At 44.3% G+C, this 19,415-nt stretch overlaps 1 protein-coding gene across 2 annotated transcripts in view; it reads left to right on the top strand.

Moving 5' to 3' along the window:
• The first annotated feature begins 872 nt into the window (after positions 1-872).
• WWP1 (WW domain containing E3 ubiquitin protein ligase 1) overlaps positions 873-19,415 on the top strand; it is a 101,049-nt gene continuing 82,506 nt past the window's right edge. The window contains exon 1 of one of the 2 annotated variants that reach the window (XM_040993631.1): positions 873-1,103. The gene's annotated coding sequence lies outside the window, so the exon portion shown is untranslated. Of the gene's footprint in view, positions 1,104-7,696; positions 12,714-19,415 lie in introns of those variants that run through there. The other variant, XM_040993621.1, reaches the window with a different exon arrangement.

Here is a 19,415-nt window from a genome sequence, read left to right as displayed (position 1 = left end):
ATCCCCCAATCACCCCAACCACACCACCCCCCAACAACACCCACTCATCACAAACACCCACAACAACCCCCCCCATCCCCCCCACCCCAAACAAAAAACCAACCCCAAACACACATCCTTCACACAAATCCCCCACACCCCACCCCCCCCCCCCCCCCAAAACCCCCACCCCCCCCCACACCCAACCCAACCACCCAAAACACAACCCACACCAACACACCCCACCCAACCCCCCCCCCCCCCAACCCCCCCCCCACCACCCCACCAACTACCATAACCCCACCACACCCCCCCCACCCATACCCCTCTCCCAACCCCCCACCAAACCCCCAACACACCCCCAAACCCAAATCCCAACCCTTACCCCACCCCTCCTTACCCCTCCAACCATCCCTCCCCCCCCCCCCTAATCAAATCCATTCTACAATATAATCTTCTCCCTATCTTAACCCCCTTAATAATTTCTCCACTTACCTACCTCCTTCCTACACCTTCCCTCCTTACCCTCCCTCATCAACCACCCCCCCACCTCCTTTACCACCCCCCCTCTCCCTTAAACCCCCCCCCCCTCCAACCCCACCCAATTCCACTCCCCCCACCCTCCACCTCATCACTCCTCCCCTTCTTCATTCCTACCCCTCTCCTTCTATTTTAATCCTATTATCTCCATCACCCTCATTTCCTCCTTCTACCTCCACCCTTATACTTCTACATATTTCTGTCCTCCATTCCTCTCCTTCTCCTTCCTCCTTTCTTGACTTCCCTCGCGCTCGTCTCCTTCCTACTCTTTTCACTCTTCCTCCCGACTCCCTACGCATGGATGTTTTTGACGGCAGGGGATGGTCGTTGCCTTTTTGGGTTGTGTTAGGGTCGGGTGTCGGCGAGCGCGGCGTGCGGGTTCCGAGTGGCTGCAGGCGGCCTGGGCTGCCGGGGCCGACGCCTGGGTGGCCGCCGCCGCCGCCGCCGCCGCCGCCACCGCCGCCGCCGCGCCTGCTGCGAGATGGCGATCTTGGGCGCGGAAGGTTGAGGGCGCCCGCCGCGGGAGGAGGCGCTGCCTGCCTTGGCCGCCCCGGCTGCCCCCGGAGCCGGCAGCTTCGCCCCGGGTAAGGACGCCGGGGCTGAGGGGCTGAGGGGCGCGGGCCCGCCGCAGCCTGGGCTGTGCCGCGGGGGAGTCCGGTGCCCACCGCCTCCGGGAGCGCGGCGGTGGGGGCGGGGTGGGGTCCCGGGGAGTTTTCGGGGCGTTGGGTCACGGGTCTTGCCCCCCGGAGTTGGCCCTGGCACAGGCCTGTGCTGAGAGGATCCTGGAGCGGGGCGAAGTGTTTCCGTGACTCTGCAGCCGCAGTTCCCAAGCTGCCTTCGCCTTCCCGGCTGCTCCGTCTACCTTTCTGCCGAACACCTCCTGCGAAGCACGGACACACGCACTGACTTTCACCCCCTTAGGTCTCCGTCCCGGAACCGTGGAGTCCAGCCTCAGAACGCCTTTTTTTTTTTTTCTGACGTGGGTTTTGTGATCAGCTTGGGCTCTGCTGATCCCGCAGCACCCCTTTCTGCCCCAAACACAACCCCCCCACCTCCACCTTTTGTGACCTGGAAGATCCCCATGACCTTGCAGGTCCTACTAGTCCTTGCCTGAAATGTGACTTGAATCCTCTTCTGTAATCTTTTTTTTGGGGGGAGGAAGGGCCCGTGAGATTTAAATTTATAATTTTCCCCTTGCTTTGACAACATTTAAATCGTCAGTGTCGTATGCACAAGGACCATGTTCTTCATCGATGTGCAATTGACTTTCTTTTGCCCTGGTAATTACGTGAAAGCCTCGTTAGCCAAGAAAAAAAAAAAAGCGAAAGCTCAGCAGTTATCTATCTATCATAATTCTGACAATTTTTTTTTTTACCCTTCGTGGGTAAAATGTTTTGTAGCGGCTGGATTTAATTTTCCTTTTTCATTAGTTTTTCATCTTTTACTATAGGCTCCTATGTGACAAGCTTTGTTTTTGGTTTGAAATGCTAGTGGTAATAGTAGCAGAAGATAATGTCCAAAGTTACTGTGTTTTTATTCTCTGCCTTTTGGTATTTTCTTACCCAAACACCTGGTTCGTCGCTGTCTGCAGGTATCTCCAAGAGTTCATGCTTATGTTGAAATCCATTTTACCTGTCTCACCAAGTCTGTATTTGCAAGCAACATTGATCTTTGAAAAATGAAAGGCATTCTTTTATTCATGTGACTTGTGTTAAGCATATTAGCTGTTACGAGAAATGATCATTTTTTTTTTTCAAGTTGAAAACGTAGTTGCTAAAGTGTACGATGTGTGGAATAGTTCTTTGGAACCCAGCTTCCCCACATTTTCAGTTTTTTGCATCCAGTGAAGAGACGCTTGTTAAGAGCCACAGTCCCGTAGTTTTGAAATGCAGAGTTGACATGATAGAGGATGCCCTAACAAGGCCTTCAGAGAGATTGTAATCTTTGCTGTTTACCCCAGTAGGACTGAAATTTCGTTTCCTTCCTTGTACAGTTACTAAGTGTGTGCTGCATGACTATGCGAGGTATTTTGGCGAATACAAAGAATAGAATGATTAGCAATTTGTGCTTGCAGCCTGTGCAGGGTAGTTCCCCGTTTGTCATTTAATACGTAGTTAAGTTTCATAACGATGCAAAAATCCAATCAGAATTCAAATTCAGAACTGGTTGAGCTGAGATCTCTTGTAAGGTGGGAATACTTGGTAAAGCTTCTGGTTTCCACAATCTTGGCTTTGAAGGATGAGTGTGACGTTTAAAAGGCAGGAAAGATAATCCAGGCAGAGAAAGGGATCCATGGAGAGCACAAGGCCCTGCCCTGGAGGGAGGCAAGCAGTTAGGTGTGAGTGCTTGAGTGCAGCACAGAATTTTTGTACCAGGATGGAGAGTGAGGAAGCATTAGTAAAAGCTTGAGCCAGAATATAGGTTATTTCAATGCCAGGTGAATGACCTTGACTCTCTTGAGCACTGAGGGTCCCATAGATGATTTTGAAGTTGGGAGTGAGGCACTTTTAGAATGTTGTTTAAAGAGGCTTCATCTGGCGGCAAGTGGCTTGTCCTGGAGGCAGGTGATGAGGGTCTAAATTGTGTGGTGTGAGGAATGGAAAGGAGAGAGAATATAGACTAGCCAGAAGCTGAGAGGACTGGAGCTTGGAGGAATAGTGGTACCATTTTGAACATGATTCTTGCAAGGCTGATCCTCGGTATTTTTGAGTTATCTGAGTTTCTTTTGGTGTTTACTATCCTTGCTGAAATGAATTAAAATCTGGCTTAGAAAACTTCTGATGGCACCTGTGAGGGCTCTTCAAAGAAGTCTGTAGAAAATACATATTGTCTTTTTTATTTCTTTTGAGAGACAAAGACAAGGCACAGTGCTCCCACCTACTGGTTCATTCCCCTAGTATTGACAACTGTGCAGGCTGGATCAGGTGGAAGCTGGAAGCTGGGACTTACTTGGTCCAGTTCTCCTGTGTGGGTGCCAGGGACCCAGCCACTTGAGCCATCACCTACTGAGGCATTATCATAAAGCAAGTCCAAGTGGGGCTGGGACATGAACCCGGATACAGGATGTGGGTGTCCCAATTGATGGCTTAACCCTTAGGCCAAACACCTGCTTGACATTATTACTAACTTTATTTTTGAAGTACTGTTGTGTGATTTGTATATATAGTTTTAGGAGAATTCATGGACCACCTGAAGATTAAACCATTCAGATGAGCTGGAGGGGGGCTCTCTGAATTATTGGGAGGTTTTTTAGATAAACAGAAACTTCAGATTCTTCAAGGCCTAAAAGACTATGTATAAACCTAGAGACTGGTGTTATGCTTGCATTGTGACTGACAGTTTACAGAGGTTTTCTACTATATCCTGTTATACCGTAGACCAGGCATTTAAATGACTTGCCTTCAAGAGCAGTTAGCAAGTGAGTAAAATGGAATCAGGAGTTGGATCACAAAGTTTTCTTTCTTGTGTCGACTTGGTATGGCGAATTTGCCATTCATTGGCTATAGTTATTGCTATAACTTAAGACCTCATCAGTAAAGGTTGGTTGACTGTTAGAGATTATTCTAGCTCTAAGCATTTTGTGGTTCTTATGTCTTAGGTTTTCATTGTAACATCTGTAGCCCAATTTTCAGTGTGCTTGCGAGCTGAATTCATTAATGAATGGGTGGGGGGAGAGCAGGTAGCATTGACATGTTATTTTGATCATTTTTTAAAAAGATTTATTTATTTTTATTGGAAAGTCAGATTTTTACAGAGTGAAGGAGAGACAGGGAGAAAGAGCTTCCCTCCACTGATTCACGCTCCCAGGTGGCCACAATACCCAGAACTGAGCTGATCTGAACCCAGGAGCCAGGAGCTTCTTCCAGGTCCCCCACGTGGGTGCAGGGTCCCCATGTGGGTACATCCATCCTCTACTGCTCACCCAGACTACAAGCAGGGAGCTGGAAGGGAAGTGGAGCAGCCAGGGCATGACCTGGTGCCCTTATGGGAGCCCAGACATGCAAAGTGAGGACTTCAGCCACTAAGCCACCGTGCTGTGCCCTTTCACTATTATTTTGATATTTCTCAGTTTGGGAAAGTGAAAGAGAAGAGGGAGATAATGTAAAAGAAACAGGAAACTTTTTTTAAAGATTTATTTGTTTTTTTTACAAAGTTAGATATACAGAGGAAGATCTTGCATCTGATGATTCACTCCCCAGGTGACTGCAACAGCTGGCGTTGTGCCGATCTGAAGCCAGGAACCTCCACCAGGTCTCCCATATGGGTGTAGGGTCCCAAGGCTTTGGGCCATCCTCGACTGCTTTCCCAGGCCACAGGCAGGGAGCTGGATGGGAAGTGGAGCTGCCGGGATTAGAACTGGTGCCCATATGGGATCCCCGCCTGTTCAAGGCGAGGACTTTAGCCGCTAGGCCACGCTGCCGGACCCCAAGAAACAAGAAACTTTTAAGAACTTCTCAATCTTTTCTGCTCATATGTGCCTTTCTTAGGGCTTTCTTTCAGGAAGCCCTACTCAATTGAAAATGGAAATTTTACAGAACAAATGAAATGAGAATTCCTATTTAGTGACCGTTGAAAGAGAATTCAACAGCTGTATGTTAACGTTAAAATGTAGTTTTGATTTTTTTTCAACGTGTATTTTTTTTATTGGAAAGTAAAATTTACAGAGAGAAGGAGAGACACAGAGGAAGAGCCTCCATCCCCTGGTTCACCCCACGAGTGATCAAAGCAGCCGGTGCTGAGCTGATCTGAAACCGAGAGTTTAGAGTTTCCTCTGGGTCTTCCTCATGGGGTGACAGGGTCCCCAGACTTTATTTGGGCTGTGCTTGACTGCTTTCCTAGGCCAAAAAAGCAGGAAGCTGGATGGGAAGTGGAGCAGCTGGAACAAGAACCAGCCCATAGGGGATCCCAGTGCATGCAAAGCTAAGCGACCACGCTGGGCTCTAAAATGTAGTTTGATAAGTGAAGAGTTGGCTTTTCTGCCACGGTGAGATTGTTTCTCTGCTAGGAGACCATGGCACGTTGTGTTTAGTTCTAGAAACTTTGAATCTCTAGTTGTTGGAAAGATTGATCTTTTGTCTGACAAAAACACACGCACACGAGCTTCATTCTTTGTTGGCATTATCAGCATTTTCTTCATTACCGTAGCATTGTGTGTATTTTCATAATGGCTATATGTATTTCATAGTGGCTTTCTGTACTTTATCCTTTGGTCCTCAAGGAACGTGAGAATTAGGTACGTCAGGAGATGATCATTTTTTGTTTGTTTGTTTTAAGATTTTTTATTTGTTTTTTATTGGTTTTTAGATGAAAACACAGAGGCTGGAAACAAGTTTAGAAAACTTAAATTTCCAGGGAATATGACTAGTTTGAAGCCAAAATTAGAACTAGAACTAGATTAATATTTTTTTATTTGTAGGTCAGTGTTTTCCCACTAAGCTTCTATTCTTATGTATGATGGAAAGTTAGTTTAAAGCAGCATGTGAAGAATTTCCCTTTACTTCTTCTGAATGTGTTAAAGCTTTTCTATTGCATAAATCCAAACTTGTTCTTCCTTTTGTGCGTCAGTGACAACCTGACTTCAGCTGCTGTTGCTTTTGAAATTTATAAGTCATTTTATCATAAAAAAGCCCACTCTCAAGGATAAAATATATAAGTTGATTGCCTTTTTTGGTCTTTAAAATAATGGAGGTGAAATGTAGGTATCAATTTCCTTTTGAATATTTGTTGATTTTAATTAAAATACAGTTTTTTTTTTTTTTTTTAAAGATTTTTATTTTTATTATTTTTTTTTTCATTGGAAAGGCGGATATACAGAGAGGAGAGACAGAGAGGAAGATCTTCCGTCCGATGATTCACTCCCCAAGTGAGCGCAACGGGCCGATACTATGCCGATCCGAAGCCAGGAGCCTCTTCTGGGTCTCCCACGCGGGCGCAGGGTCCCAAAGCTTTGGGCCGTCCTCTGCTGCTTTCCCAGGCCACAGGCAGGGAGCTGGAAGGGAAGCGGGGCTGCCGGGATTAGAACCGGCGCCCATATGGGATCCCGGGCGTGCAAGGCGAGGACCTTTAACCACTTGCGCCACCGCGCCGGGCCCTAAAATACAGTTTTTACAGATGGAGTTTGTTCCTATGTTGATAATAGTCTCATCCTTGAAAATTAGTATGTTTGGAGCATATAAATCAAACTGATTTCAAGTTGTTTTTTTTTACAATTTTATAACAAGTTTGACCATTGGAAAAAAAATAAAACCATTAAAACCTCTTGATGTACACTTCAAATTCTTGCGTTTGGGGGGGGGGAGGTAGGAGATGTATTATGTAAAATTATATGCCAGTTTCTTCTAAATTACAAGACAGACTAGGATGTTGATGTTTCTTAAAGCTGCTATTCTCTCACGACACATACTAGTGTACTTACCACATGCCTGCTAGATGTGCTTGGTGCTAAGTGCAATTTGGAGATGACCAATACGAAGATGTCTTTGGAACTTTGAGTTTAATAGAGCCTCTTATTAAGCAGAGATTTTTATCTGCTGATATTGTATGAATTTGGGAGAGATCATACCCCTCCTTTCTCTGAGATTTGAACAAAATATGCAAACCCACGAGGAACCAGGTCAGCATTCCTTTTCAGTTATCAGTTGTTACTATAAGTATCCTTGAAACAGATTTGAAATATTTCGTTGCGTTGTGCTTTGGTGGGCTGGACTTGCTTGGGAGGTTCTGATGGTTTTGCTGGTGAGTGCTCTGACAGCTGTATTCAGCTGAGAGAGGCAGGGCGGTGCCAGCTCTGTCTTTTTCCTTAACGCTCTTCAGCCCTTTTTGTAGTCTTGTCAACTCAAGAGGGCTTTGCAGGGCCCGGCGCTGTGGCCTAGTGGCTAAAGTCCTTGCCTTGAACATGCTGGGATCCTATATGGGTGCCGGTTCTAATTCCTGCAGCTCCACTTCCCATCCAGCTCCCTGCTTGTGGCCTGTGAGAGCAGTCGAGGATGGCCCAAAGCCTTGGGACCCTGCACCTGTGTGGGAGACCTGGAGGAGGTTCCTGGCTCCTGGCTTTGGATTGGTGCAGCACTGGCCATTGTGGTTACTTGGGGAGTGAATCATCCGTTGGAAGATCTTCCTCTCTGTCTCTCCACCTACTTTATATCTGAATTTGCAATAAAGATTAAAAATCTTAGAAAAATTTTAAAAAAAGAGGGCTTGGCAGAAAGGTTTCTAGCTTTACCTGTTAGCTAAACCAGGCCTTCATGAAGGTTAGACTTGGGACAAGTGTAGCAGCAGTTTCGTCTCCTTCGGGTGTTTAGAACAAACCACAGATCTCGCCAAGTTTATGAGTCCGTTGGGAGCCATCGCTGTAACAAAGTACCCATAGCCTTAATTGTGGCATTGGCTTTGGAGGCTCCTGGAAGAGAACGGCCTTGGCGGCTGAGACTGCTCCCTGCTCTCCCACCCAGGTCTGGACTTACCAGTGGGAAAGCGGAGTCTGGACTGCATTTGGCGTATTACACAGGTGAAAACAGTGCTCTCTGGTTAAAGATTCTGAAGGTCTGTGGTTTGCCCTAGCATGCGACCGTCATTGGGGGTAATGAGTTGTAAAAGTGCAGATCCCCGAACTTGGGCTGCTTCAAATCAGCCTGACCTGATCTCACGGATTGGTTCAAAGAGCAGTTTGGGCAGAGAATGAGCCACAGGTGGGTGGAGACCCATTTCCTCAGTCCTTATTGGTGGCTCTGAGACCTGGAGCTGGTTTTCTTGGCCAGTTAGTCTGGCCTGGAGCAGCCTGGAGCAGCCTCTGCCTCACAGATGTCTGTTCGCCAGGTAGAGCTGGGACAAGCCACTCTTGGGGGGCCTCCTTGTCTTGGCCTTCTAGATTCCGGGGCCGAAGGCCTGTCTCACGGAAACGTGAAGAGAAACTTCCCTTCCGAAAAGTAGTAGCTGGCTGGAGTTTTCTCACTTTCTGATTTTTATCTTATTACCCCTGTATGTTAGTCTTCCTGTCTTTTTCATTCAACTCTTCTACGAAGTAATGTCATGGTTAACTTCTGAGTAGAATATTGAATTGATACATCCCATTAAAAGCAATTAGGTCATTAGTGTATAGCTGACACTTAAAAACAGGCCCGTGCCTCCTTTGCAGATTTCTCAGGAAAGTACTTTGGCTGTCCTGGAGCAGCAGGTGGCTATTGAATGCAGTGAGAAATATGCTTTAGAGAAGCAGAAGTGGCTACTGTGCGAAGAAGGGATACACAGAATTATCTTAGGATGTTTCTTGACAGCTCTTCTTGCCATGTATTATTTAAGTAGTTAACAATGCCCTGTAATCAACAGAAATGTGGGTACAATAACTTTTTCTTTAGTTGAGGGAAACAAATTCTTTTGAATACTATTCAGAGTACCCATAATTACCATTAAATGAGGTGGAAGGGAGGAAAGCAAACTCCAGTGTTGGTGGATACTGTGACCTTATGACCCTCAGCATGCCGGGATATGTTGTATGTTGAGTTAGGGTGTGAAGAAGAAATAGTTAAATGGATATGATCATAATAAACCAGGATTTTTTTTTTCTTTTTTACCTTAGGGGTAAACAAGCTATAGCGATTTTCCTCTTAAAGTTTTTGATAGAGTCACCCTTGGCATATGAACTAAAAGAGCCATTGTAAAGTTTGGTACATCTGACTTGTATCGGAGTCCTTTAAGACCAGTGTGTCTCCATTTTTTTTTTTTTCTCCCTTCTGTGGAATGTAAAGACTTTCTTCCTTGCTGGGTTTTTGTAAGGACTAACTTAAATACTGTTTATAAAACAGGAAGCTGGGGTGGCTACAACAAAATAAACCCTTAAGTCATTTATTGCTCTTAATTGTTGTTATAAAGTTGAAGTTCAAGTAAGTAGTCACGTAATTTGTTGGGGAGGCATCATGGCCACTTGGGATCTATGTCTTGTATCAGAATATTGATTCAAATTCAGCCACTCTGCTTCGGATCCATCGTCCTGCTGACGTGAGCTTGGGGGCAGACGGTCACAGGTCAGGCGTCTGGGGCGCTGAATCCCAGGGTTTGGGTTTAGTCTGGCCCCACCCTGGGTATGGCAGGGTGGCAACAAACCAGGAGATGGATGGCCTCTTTCTGTTCCTCCCTCTTTGTTCTGCTTAATTTCTAAATAACCTAGATTAAAAACAAAATAGAAAGTAAGTTCCTAAGCAGTTAACAATGAACCTGCGGAAGGAGATCACTGGCTGGCAGTGGGTAGACTGGGAATGGTTTGGCTCTGTGCCCTGTATGGAATAAATGATTAAAGCCTTGTTAGAGGAAATAAGGCATAGACTAGTGTCAAAGTGCAGTTCTTACATCACAGTCAACAAGAGCATGTTTCAAATACATACATGTTTGAATATCCCTTGATATCTGTGATTTGATCCCTGAGAGTGAAACTCTGCAATCTCCATTTTTAATACATATCTGAGATGATTTTATACAAGTTAATAAGTGCTTATTAGAACCTATTCTGTACTTTTGGGCCTTGTGTGCTGTATCAGAAACCCACCTTCCATCTCAGGTATTCCTGAATTACACATATGTAATGCAAACATAAAAAGACTTAGCATCTGACCCTAGCAGATGTTTTAAAAGGCTTAAGATAATTGCTAAGGTCTTAGACCAAGCTACAGAAGCCTGATGGAGGGACAGAAATGTTAGTGTAGTGGTTGTAACAGCCACCCCTCGGTGCGGCCAAGCCTCCTATCAAGTGCTTGAGATCCAGTCCTATTTCCACTTCACGTCGTCTGACTTGCTGCTGTCGCACACACTAGCCGGCCTCAGGTCACCACCCAAGTAGCTGAGTTCCTGTCACCCACATGGGTGACCTCAGTGGAGTTCCTGGCTCCTGGTTTTGCCCTGACTCAGCCCTGTCCCTTGTAGCCATTTAGGGAATAAACCTGTCGATGGAAGGTGGCAAGTCTCTGGCTGTCTCTTTCTCTCTCCAAATAAATAAAAGTAAAGAAGAAAGAATAGCATCCCCTTGGGAAAGTGAAGGCAAGCTGATACAGGGTGTTTACAGTGGAAATAAGACCCAGCAGGCTTCCTGGTTCAAAATCTTCACCCATTCTTCAGAAAAAAAAAAAATTGCTTTAGAGGTAGTCATTTCTTTTTCTTTCTTTTTTTTTTTTTAAATGCCCACTGAGAGAGCTTTTACTTATGATTGTCAAATAGTTTGATTGCTTTTCATTTAGCTAAGAGAGGTGATTCAAAAAGAGATTTTGAGTAAAGTATTTGAAATTTGGAATCTGGTCTTTGGGTAGAAAGTACCTTGGGTGGGGATATGATCTTTCTTTTTGGAAAGCCATTGCTTAGTGTAAGGGCATTGACTTAGGAAGAAAATCGGGAGAAAAGGTTTAAATTTTAAATGGGAAAAAAAACCCGCTTCAAACTAATCTTTAACATGCTTAAGAGGGTGGTGGTGATACCTGTATGGGACCCTTATGGTGACAAATAGGACCCTCAAATCCTGTCACATCTGTCATGTGAGGAGTGGATCTTTAAAAAACAAACCAAAAAAAACCAAATTTAGGGTGAATATAGTTGCACTAAATATTGGCTACCATATTCGTACATTCTGTGGTTAGAAAGAGAGCTGTTGAATGCCTGACTCTAAATCTGAATGCCAAGGATTCGTTTCTGTTTGAGGAGCCCATTGTCTTTTTTGGGTAAAAACAATGGACCATCTCTTTGTTCTGTGACCTGTGAAATATGCTGTTGATGTTTAGATGTAAATGTTGAGAATGCAAGATAGATATACTTCAGAATTTCTTCTTTGGAAGGTAAATATTTTCATGAGGATGGCTTACTTTGAAACTTTCTTTGTAATGGAAGTTTTTTCTTGTATTGTCTCACTATCTTAGGGATTAATAAAGAGGAACAAACTTACATTTCAGATCCTGTACTCAGTTGTTGGGTGAGAGATGGTGGTGAAGTTAACCTGAAACTAAATCCTAGTTTTATTTTATGCAAAGTGAATATTCATATCTAAGTGGATACCTAACAGATTGATTGAATGAATGAATAACAATGAATACCTTATAATATCTAACAGATTATCTGATTTAAAGCTGATACTTGGTAGTCAGTAAGTAGTGACCAGGTCATGTTTTTATTTATTTTTAATTTATCATTGTATATTTGAAAGGAGGAGAGAGAAAAAGAGAGGCAGGCAGGTGGGCACACACTGCTGTCTGCTGGCACACTCAGTTCTGGCAATGGACAGGACTGAGCTGGGCTGAAGGCGCGAGGTGGGAACTCACTCCTGGTTTCCCAAGTGTGTGGCACAGACCATCTTCGGACTCGGCATCTGCTGCTGCTTCCCAGGGTGTATGGAGAAGCAAGCCGGAACCGAGACTCCTAAGTGGGACGAAGGTGTCCTAACTGGCATCTGAACTCAAAAGCAAGTGTGCGTCCTAAGGGTGGCTTTTTAATACCTTATCATGCGTTAATGTTAGATGTGTCTGAGAATGCTGTATAATTTTAAATGATACCATGCTCTGGAGTGTTACGTAAAACCCCAGTAAAGGCCACGGCCGTGCCTGTACTTTGTTCCAATGTTTGTGAGTGCAGTACAGTGGGAACGGTAAGTAGCTGTAAAGCAGGTCAGATTTTGCTGCTGATTGTATCGGGTCAGGTCAGGTCCTGCCACCAGATGAGTCAGTCTTTACCCAGTGGTTTGGATTTGTGGGTAGATGGTCCTTTTACCTTTTCCATATTTTAAACTTGAGCAGGATTATATTATCCCAGGGGTAGAGTTCTAGCGGCTTAATTGGTTATCTCATTTTCCCAAGCTTTGCTGGATGTTTGATTCTGTTCTTTTCCTCTGAGAGTGAGGAGTATTTGATGAAAGTTTGTACGTTACAGTATGCTTTAACCTTCTTAGGAAGACTACCTGTATCTAGTACGTCAGCGTTGTGTGCCTGTTACTAGGTTATCTTCAAAAATCTTGAAAGTCTGTGTCTATAATGAAAAAAGGTGGCGTTGCTGTATTCCTCCCAAGGAATGCTGAAGGGAGATGTTCATCTCCTCACGTGGGTATGGAGAATTTTCTGTGTCGTTTTGCAGTGTTGCTGTGTGACTGACACGTCTTTTATCCTCTGTATTACTGTGGTAGCATGATAAAAAACATTTGGAGTCTGCGCCTCGGAGTAATTCAGAGCGTGGTAAGAATGCTGGTGGTGTGTGGGGGCTGAGTTTAGGAAGCTAAGAGTCAGTGGATACCTTCTGTATTCTTAAGTCTGAAAAGATTTTTTTATTTTTTAGAGATAATACCACCCCCACATACTCAAAGTATATTAGTTTAGGGTTGGTATTCTCATCTTACGGGTGAGATTACTTAGACCCGGGGGTGGGCAGTGTCCAGTGGGTTAAGCTGCTGCCTGGGATACCCACACAGATGAGGATACATCCTGTATCTGTGGGCCAGATCGAGTCTCAGTTGCTCAGCTTCCGATCCGACTTCCTGTGACTGCCTCTTGGGAGGCAGCAGACGATGGCCGAGGTGCTTGAGAGAGGCCGCTGCCACACTTGTGGGAGACCCGCGTGGAGCTGCAGCCTGCCAGGTGGGCACTGGCTCCAGCTCGGGCTTGTCCGGTGGAAGATTCGTATTTTCTCTCTCTCTGTATCCACCTGTGCGTCGCTTTCAAGGAGATGAAAATAAATAAATATTTAAGATCAGAATGCTGATGTGTGGGTAAATGTGCACACAGATAAGTGGGAAGAGTTGAGGTTTGGAACTAGGTCTGTCTTCAAGAGTTCTTCATTTCATTGCCTAACCCGCTTTTTTTTTTTCAAACTAGAAATGGTCATGTCACTTTGAAAGCGTAGGAAATCCCCATGGCTGTTTAACTATTGGCCGGTTAGAATCACAGATGTATCTAGAAGCAGTTGGCGCATGCTTGGGGCTGAGCGTCCCTTGGGGTTGTAACCAGTCGTGTACAGGAGCGCCGTCCTGGCAGCAGGCCCGGTGTTGATCTGACAGCGAGGCGCGTGGCGTTCCTCTCAGCCTCAGCTCCAGGCGTCCCTGGCCGTGCTTCTTGTACTTCGTGAGATGCGGCAAGTTCAGTTGGCTCTTTATAAGCGTGGGTTCTGAAACTCTAGGTTCAAACAACCTCAGATCAAAAATACTAAAAAACAATTGATCTGTACTAAGTAAGCACCCGTTGTTATTCGCAGAACAAAAGGGTACAACAGCCATGTGCCCTGGGTTAGGCAGCGGGCGTTAACTGTTGGATCACTCCTTGGGAAGGTGTGCGTAGGTTCTGAGGAAGTGCTGTGTCATTTTATATAGAGACTCGAGCAGGCATGGATTGGGGTGTCCCTCAGGGAGATACAAGGGCTACCGGATTTACATCGGTCTTTATACACACTACTTGAAGTTCCTTCTGTGTGTTGGAACCCAGTGTTAATGTGCTTAGAATTAATGAACAGTGGCATTATGCAGTACAGCAGTGGGAAACGTGTTTTTGCAGATATTCCATAAGACAAAGGGAGTGATGACCAAAGCACCAAAGCACACATGTTTTGGTTTAAATGTTTTTGTTATTTCTTCCTTGTAAACAGATTAGAACCTATTATAAAATAAATTGAGCACTTATAGCTAGTTAAAATGAAAGAAAAGAGGCTACACCATTCTTAGCATTATGATTGTACTTTGTTGGTCTAACTAGATTTTATTATTCATTCTTTTGGGACAGAAAAATAGGAATCTTCTTAAAACTACAGACAAATAGGGTGGGTTTTGACCCAGTGGTTATGGGAGAGTAGAGGGAGGCATTACTGGACAAGACGGCTGTGTCTGATTTGTAAGTGCTTGCATTCCATACCAGGAATCGAGGCTTCCCGCCAGTGTAGACGCTGGGGGGGGGGCAGCGGTGGTGGCCCAAGGGAGTGGGCTTTTGCTTTTGGACCCTGCCTGTTGGGGCGTTGGGGAGTGAACTAAAGGGTGGGAGTGGGGTCTTGCTTTGAATCTCTGCCTCTCAAAACAAAACAAAAAACAAAAAACAAAAAGATACTAAGAATAGTGTTTGCCACTGCATGATAAGTAAAACTGTATTTCAGGTTTGTTATGATGGGTGAGGGCTGTGGAACAGCCGGAGAAGGAAAAACAGCGTGCTAACATACAGTAAGGCTACTGAAATCCTCTGTTTTTATTTTGTTTTTCAAACCCATTGCTATTGACATTAAAAATTGGGATTGTTAATGCTAATAATGAATATTTTCTCAGTGATTTCTGTTTCTGATAAGAAGGCTTTTACTTTTTTTTTTTTTTTTTGCAGGCAAGTTCAGGTATTTTCATTTTTAGGAAGTTGGTATAGTTTATATATGACAAGGTCTTTTTATGGTGCAACATCACCACCTTGTGGTCTCTTAGAATACTGCCAAACTCAGGTAAACCTAATGTTTTGTTCTGGTGTGAAGCAACAGTTCTACCAGGTTTGTAATTTGCAGTTTATACTATTAATGGGAGTGCGCAGTAGAAGATAAAATGATACCGAGATTGCAAGTTTGTGAAAAACATATTTGAGAGAAATAATGCATAAAAATGAAAACACATTGGTACATTATGGATGGTTTGCTATTCGTGTTTTTATGAAATATGCAGTATTTTTGGTGAGATAATTTTAAGTCTTTAGTGGAATTGTTGTCTGAAAGAGTATTTTCCAAGCTGATCACTTTCATAGGAATATTTTCTATGCCAATTTTCTTAGTTTTTTTTCCTCACTTTTGAAGGGAAAAAAATAAATGTGGCATGGTGGCTCCTTTACCAATCAGGTAAAGTAAGGCCATTTGTGTGGCGGGTTGTTTTTGAGCTTGGATTGGTACAAGTACTAGTGGTAGGCCAGATCTTGGGGAGAGGTAGACACCATGGTTAAGCTTTGTTCTAGCCCTTTTAGAATGTAGTATGCAGTCAGAAAAATAAATATCAACATCACAATGTCAGAAATCGGGTTCTTCCTAAAACGTGTAATTCACTTATACACCCTGAAAGTCCTTAAGGTTCTTGTTTTCCCTCATCTTAACCATTTCTTTTGGAGATTTGCCTTGATTTGCGGGGAGCAGGGTGTATGCACAAAAATAAACATTTAGGAAACCTTGAAGTATCTCTGGAACGCTAGTCTGCCTTGTAAAGTACAAGTCAGTGAGCTTTTCTGGAGCCAGTGTCTTTTAATGGCTTGGTTTTGGTACCTGAATACTATTTGTAGTATTGTGCCTGTAGGAAATTTTTGTATGGTGCTCTAAATACACAGTACTTAAGAGTACGTATTTATTTTTCATTGTTGGAAAGTGGAGGAGAGATAAAGGGAAGGGAGTCAGATGTTCCCATCCTCTGCTTCGCTTCTCAAATGGCTGTGACGGTGGAGCATGGCTTGTCTTGAGCCAGTAACCTGAAGCCCCATCTGGTTCTCCCATGTGGGCGGCATGGGTGTAAGTGCTTGAGCTACCACCTGCTGCCTCCCAAGATCTGCAGTAGCAGAAAGCTGTACTGCCAGGGCAGGATCTAGGATGTGGACCATGTACTCTAATATGGTATGTGGGCATTGCAAATGGATGTAAACACTGCCCCAAATTCCCACCATCTTTCCCTCAACCTTTTTTGGAGGCCAGTTGATATGTAATCTGGAGATTAGCAATATTATGACGTATTTTTCATATTTAGATAGGGCTGGGAGTACCCAAACGCAGTGAGCTTTTCTGTTTGCATACTGTTGCCTGTTTGAGTATTAATAAATCAAATTAGCTTTTGAGTCCTTTATTATTTTTTTTTATTTGAGTGGCAGGATTAGGCGAGAGAGCTTCCATCTGCTGGTTCATTTCTTTAAAAAAATTTTTTTTAAAGGATTTATTTATTTTTGTTAGAAAGGCAGATATATAGAGAGGAGAGACAGGAAGATCCTTGTCCATTGATTCACTCCCCAAGTGACCACCACAGTTGGAGCTGAGCCAATCCAAAGCTAGGAGCCAGGAGCTTCTTCCAGGTCTCCCACATGGGTGCAGGTCTCCCAAGGCTTTGGGTCATCCTCAACTGCTTTCCCAGGCCACAAGCAAGGAGCCGGATGGGAAGTGGGACCACCAGGATTATAACTGACGCCCATATGGGATCCCAGTGTGTGAAAGGCAAGGACCTTAACTACTAGGCTACTGTGCTGGACCCTGCTGGTTCATTTCTTAAATATCTGCATCAGTTGGGATGGGACTGGCCCTGGGACTGGGCCAGGCTTAAGCCAGGAGCTTCTTCTGGATTTCCCATGTGGGTGCAGGGGCGCAAGGACTTGAGCCATCTTCTACTGTTTGCCCAGGCTCATTGGCGGGACACTGGATCAGATGTGGGTGGTGGATCAGAAGTGGAAGAGCTCGGACTCAAAGCAGTGCCCACAAGGGATGCCAATGCTGCCTAACTCATTATTCCACTATACTGTTCCCAGTCCTCTATGTTGGTATTAGATGTTTTTGTATTGAGCATTTCTTCTGGGCTGTAGAGATTAAATCACGCCTGGTGTGTTTTATATGGACTCGGAGCTCAGAAATAGCAGGATATGGTAGGAGAGAGACAATAGGTTTATAGTCTTATCTGTATGAAGTATTCTTTATATTTCAGTTTAATAGGTGCTTTAATGGGTTTGGTTTTTTGTTTGTCTTTAGCTTAGGCACCATAACCATTCTGCAGATTAATTGTAAATCTTCAAGTAACACGTGTGTACTGAATATTTAGAAAGGATGAGACACTGTAGTAGGGGCTAGAATTATGATGAGGAGTGCAGTAAATTGACAGTGGGATAGAGGAGGTGGGGGGAACTTGGTCGCAGTTCTCTGCAGGTACATAGCACTGGTTCAGAATTCAGGAGAGGTGACTGCTGAGCTGAAGGGAAAAGAGAAACTAGGTAGAAGAGCGAGGAAATGACTGTGTGGTCTCTCCGGTACCCAAATCTGCATGAAAACAAAATTGTCAAACCCGCAGCATCATCCTGGGGTGAAGTGACTACAGCCACATTTTGAAAATTGACTATGGATTAGAAATCCATGAAGAGTGAGCTTTGGATAACGAACTCTTCTGGAACTTCTCCAGCTGAATTGTGTTGTGCAGGCGTGAGGGATTCTGTGTATGCGAGTGGATTGGAATGACTAGAACTATTTTAATACCAGTTGGAGTGTGACCCTTTTCCTAATATTTCATTACGATTGCTCTTGCCACGGGCCTCTGTGCTTCCATGCTGTCTTGTCAACACTTCCCTGCCCTCCTCTCCCTTCACTTTTCACACACCTCTCTCCCTCTCCCCCCTTTCTCTCCCTCTCTCTCCCTCTTTTTCTCTTCCTCCCTCTCTCTCTTTCTCTCCCTCTCTCTTTCTCCCTCTCTATCTCTCCCTCTCTCTGTGTCCCTCCTCCCTCTCTCTCTCCCCTCTTTCTCTCTCTCCCCCCCCCTTTCTTTCTCTCTCTTTCTCTCCACTTCCCCACCACATCACCTATTTGGCCTTTGTCATACTGTTCACAGTATTACTTTTTTGTACCTTCATGTTTTTATTTCCTTGAACAGAATTAGATATATGTTCCTTACTTGTATTGATTTTACTGTTCTGACCACAGGATCTCTTAATACCTGTTTTCTTTCCATTTTTGCAACTCCTACATGGTTGTTCCCCATAACTCGTGTCAGCTGTTAAGCTATTCTCATCTCTTAGCTTCCCCAAATCAGATTGAGATGCTCCCTGTTGCCTCTGTATTTGCTCTCTGTGCCCTTGTCCATTACTTGTCCTCTAAGTTATAAACTCACTGAGAGCAAAGAGTGTGCCTAGTGTAATACCTAGAGTTTATGTTGAATTCACTCAGAAAAGTTGTTAGAAGGAAAAATGCTCAATATTCACAGGATTTTTTTTTAATTACTATTTTGTAAAAAGATTTACGTATTTGAAAGGTTGAACGTCAGTGACACACAGAGGAACACACAAAGGGATCTTTCATCTTCTTTGGCTCATTACCCAGATGTCTGCAATGGCTGGGACTGGGCCAGACCGAAACCAGGACCCTGGAGCTTCCTCCTCTGCTGCTTTTCCAGGCCCATTAGCAAGGAGCTAGTTTGGAAGTGGAACATTTGGAACTAGAAGCAGTGCTCTGATACGGGGCTGCCGACACTGGCAGTAGCAGCTGAACATAATGTACCACAGCACTGATCCTTAGTTTATTGATCACCTCCTTTTTTCCCCACATGAGATATTGATTTCTTATACCGGAAAGATGAAGCTGAAGTCTGAGGTCAGGCATCTTAGGAAGACTGTAGAGGCCTCATCCATGTTTGAACAGGTGTTGGATGGTGAAAAGGTGTCCAACAGAAGATTTAGTGCTAGTCGGCCATTATTTGGCTGTGGAAGCACATCTTGAAGTGAAGTTGCAACGGTAGAAGGGCAGGTGGGAGGTGACAAGTTGGGCAATCATTTTAACAAGTCAGTCGGTGAGATGATTCTGGCCCTCCTCCTCTAACCCTTTTGTGCTTGTATTTTCTTTGTATCTTTCTTTTCCCTGTGATACAGTTCCACAGGCACAGAAATCCCCTAGCCCCCTACTACTCCCTACCACCACTGTTTTCCTCCTTATTATTATTACAATAGTATAGTCCTTCAATAACAGTCACAAGTCCAGCATTCTGCTGTTCAGTGTATCAAGGCAGAGTAGGTATAGAAAGTGGTAGACAGTCTAGTATCCTTTTGTCAAGTATAGTTCACAGTTTCAGTGGGAGTCCTCTTATTTGGCTGTAGAGGTGCATACTGCAGCATGCCTTCACTTCCCAGTAAGCTAGTCTTCTTGTTCAGTTCATCTATGAAAAGATATGTATATACATGTTTATCTGCATATCTATTTGTTTTATATTTTGC

This window comes from Ochotona curzoniae, unplaced genomic scaffold, assembly GCF_017591425.1.
Source record: "Ochotona curzoniae isolate NIBS_2020 unplaced genomic scaffold, NIBS_Ocur_1.0 contig_1071, whole genome shotgun sequence".
In the NCBI taxonomy this organism is placed as follows: Eukaryota; Metazoa; Chordata; class Mammalia; order Lagomorpha; family Ochotonidae; genus Ochotona; species Ochotona curzoniae.
Note: the sequence above shows the minus strand (reverse complement) of the source record. Positions and strands in the feature narration are given on the sequence as shown.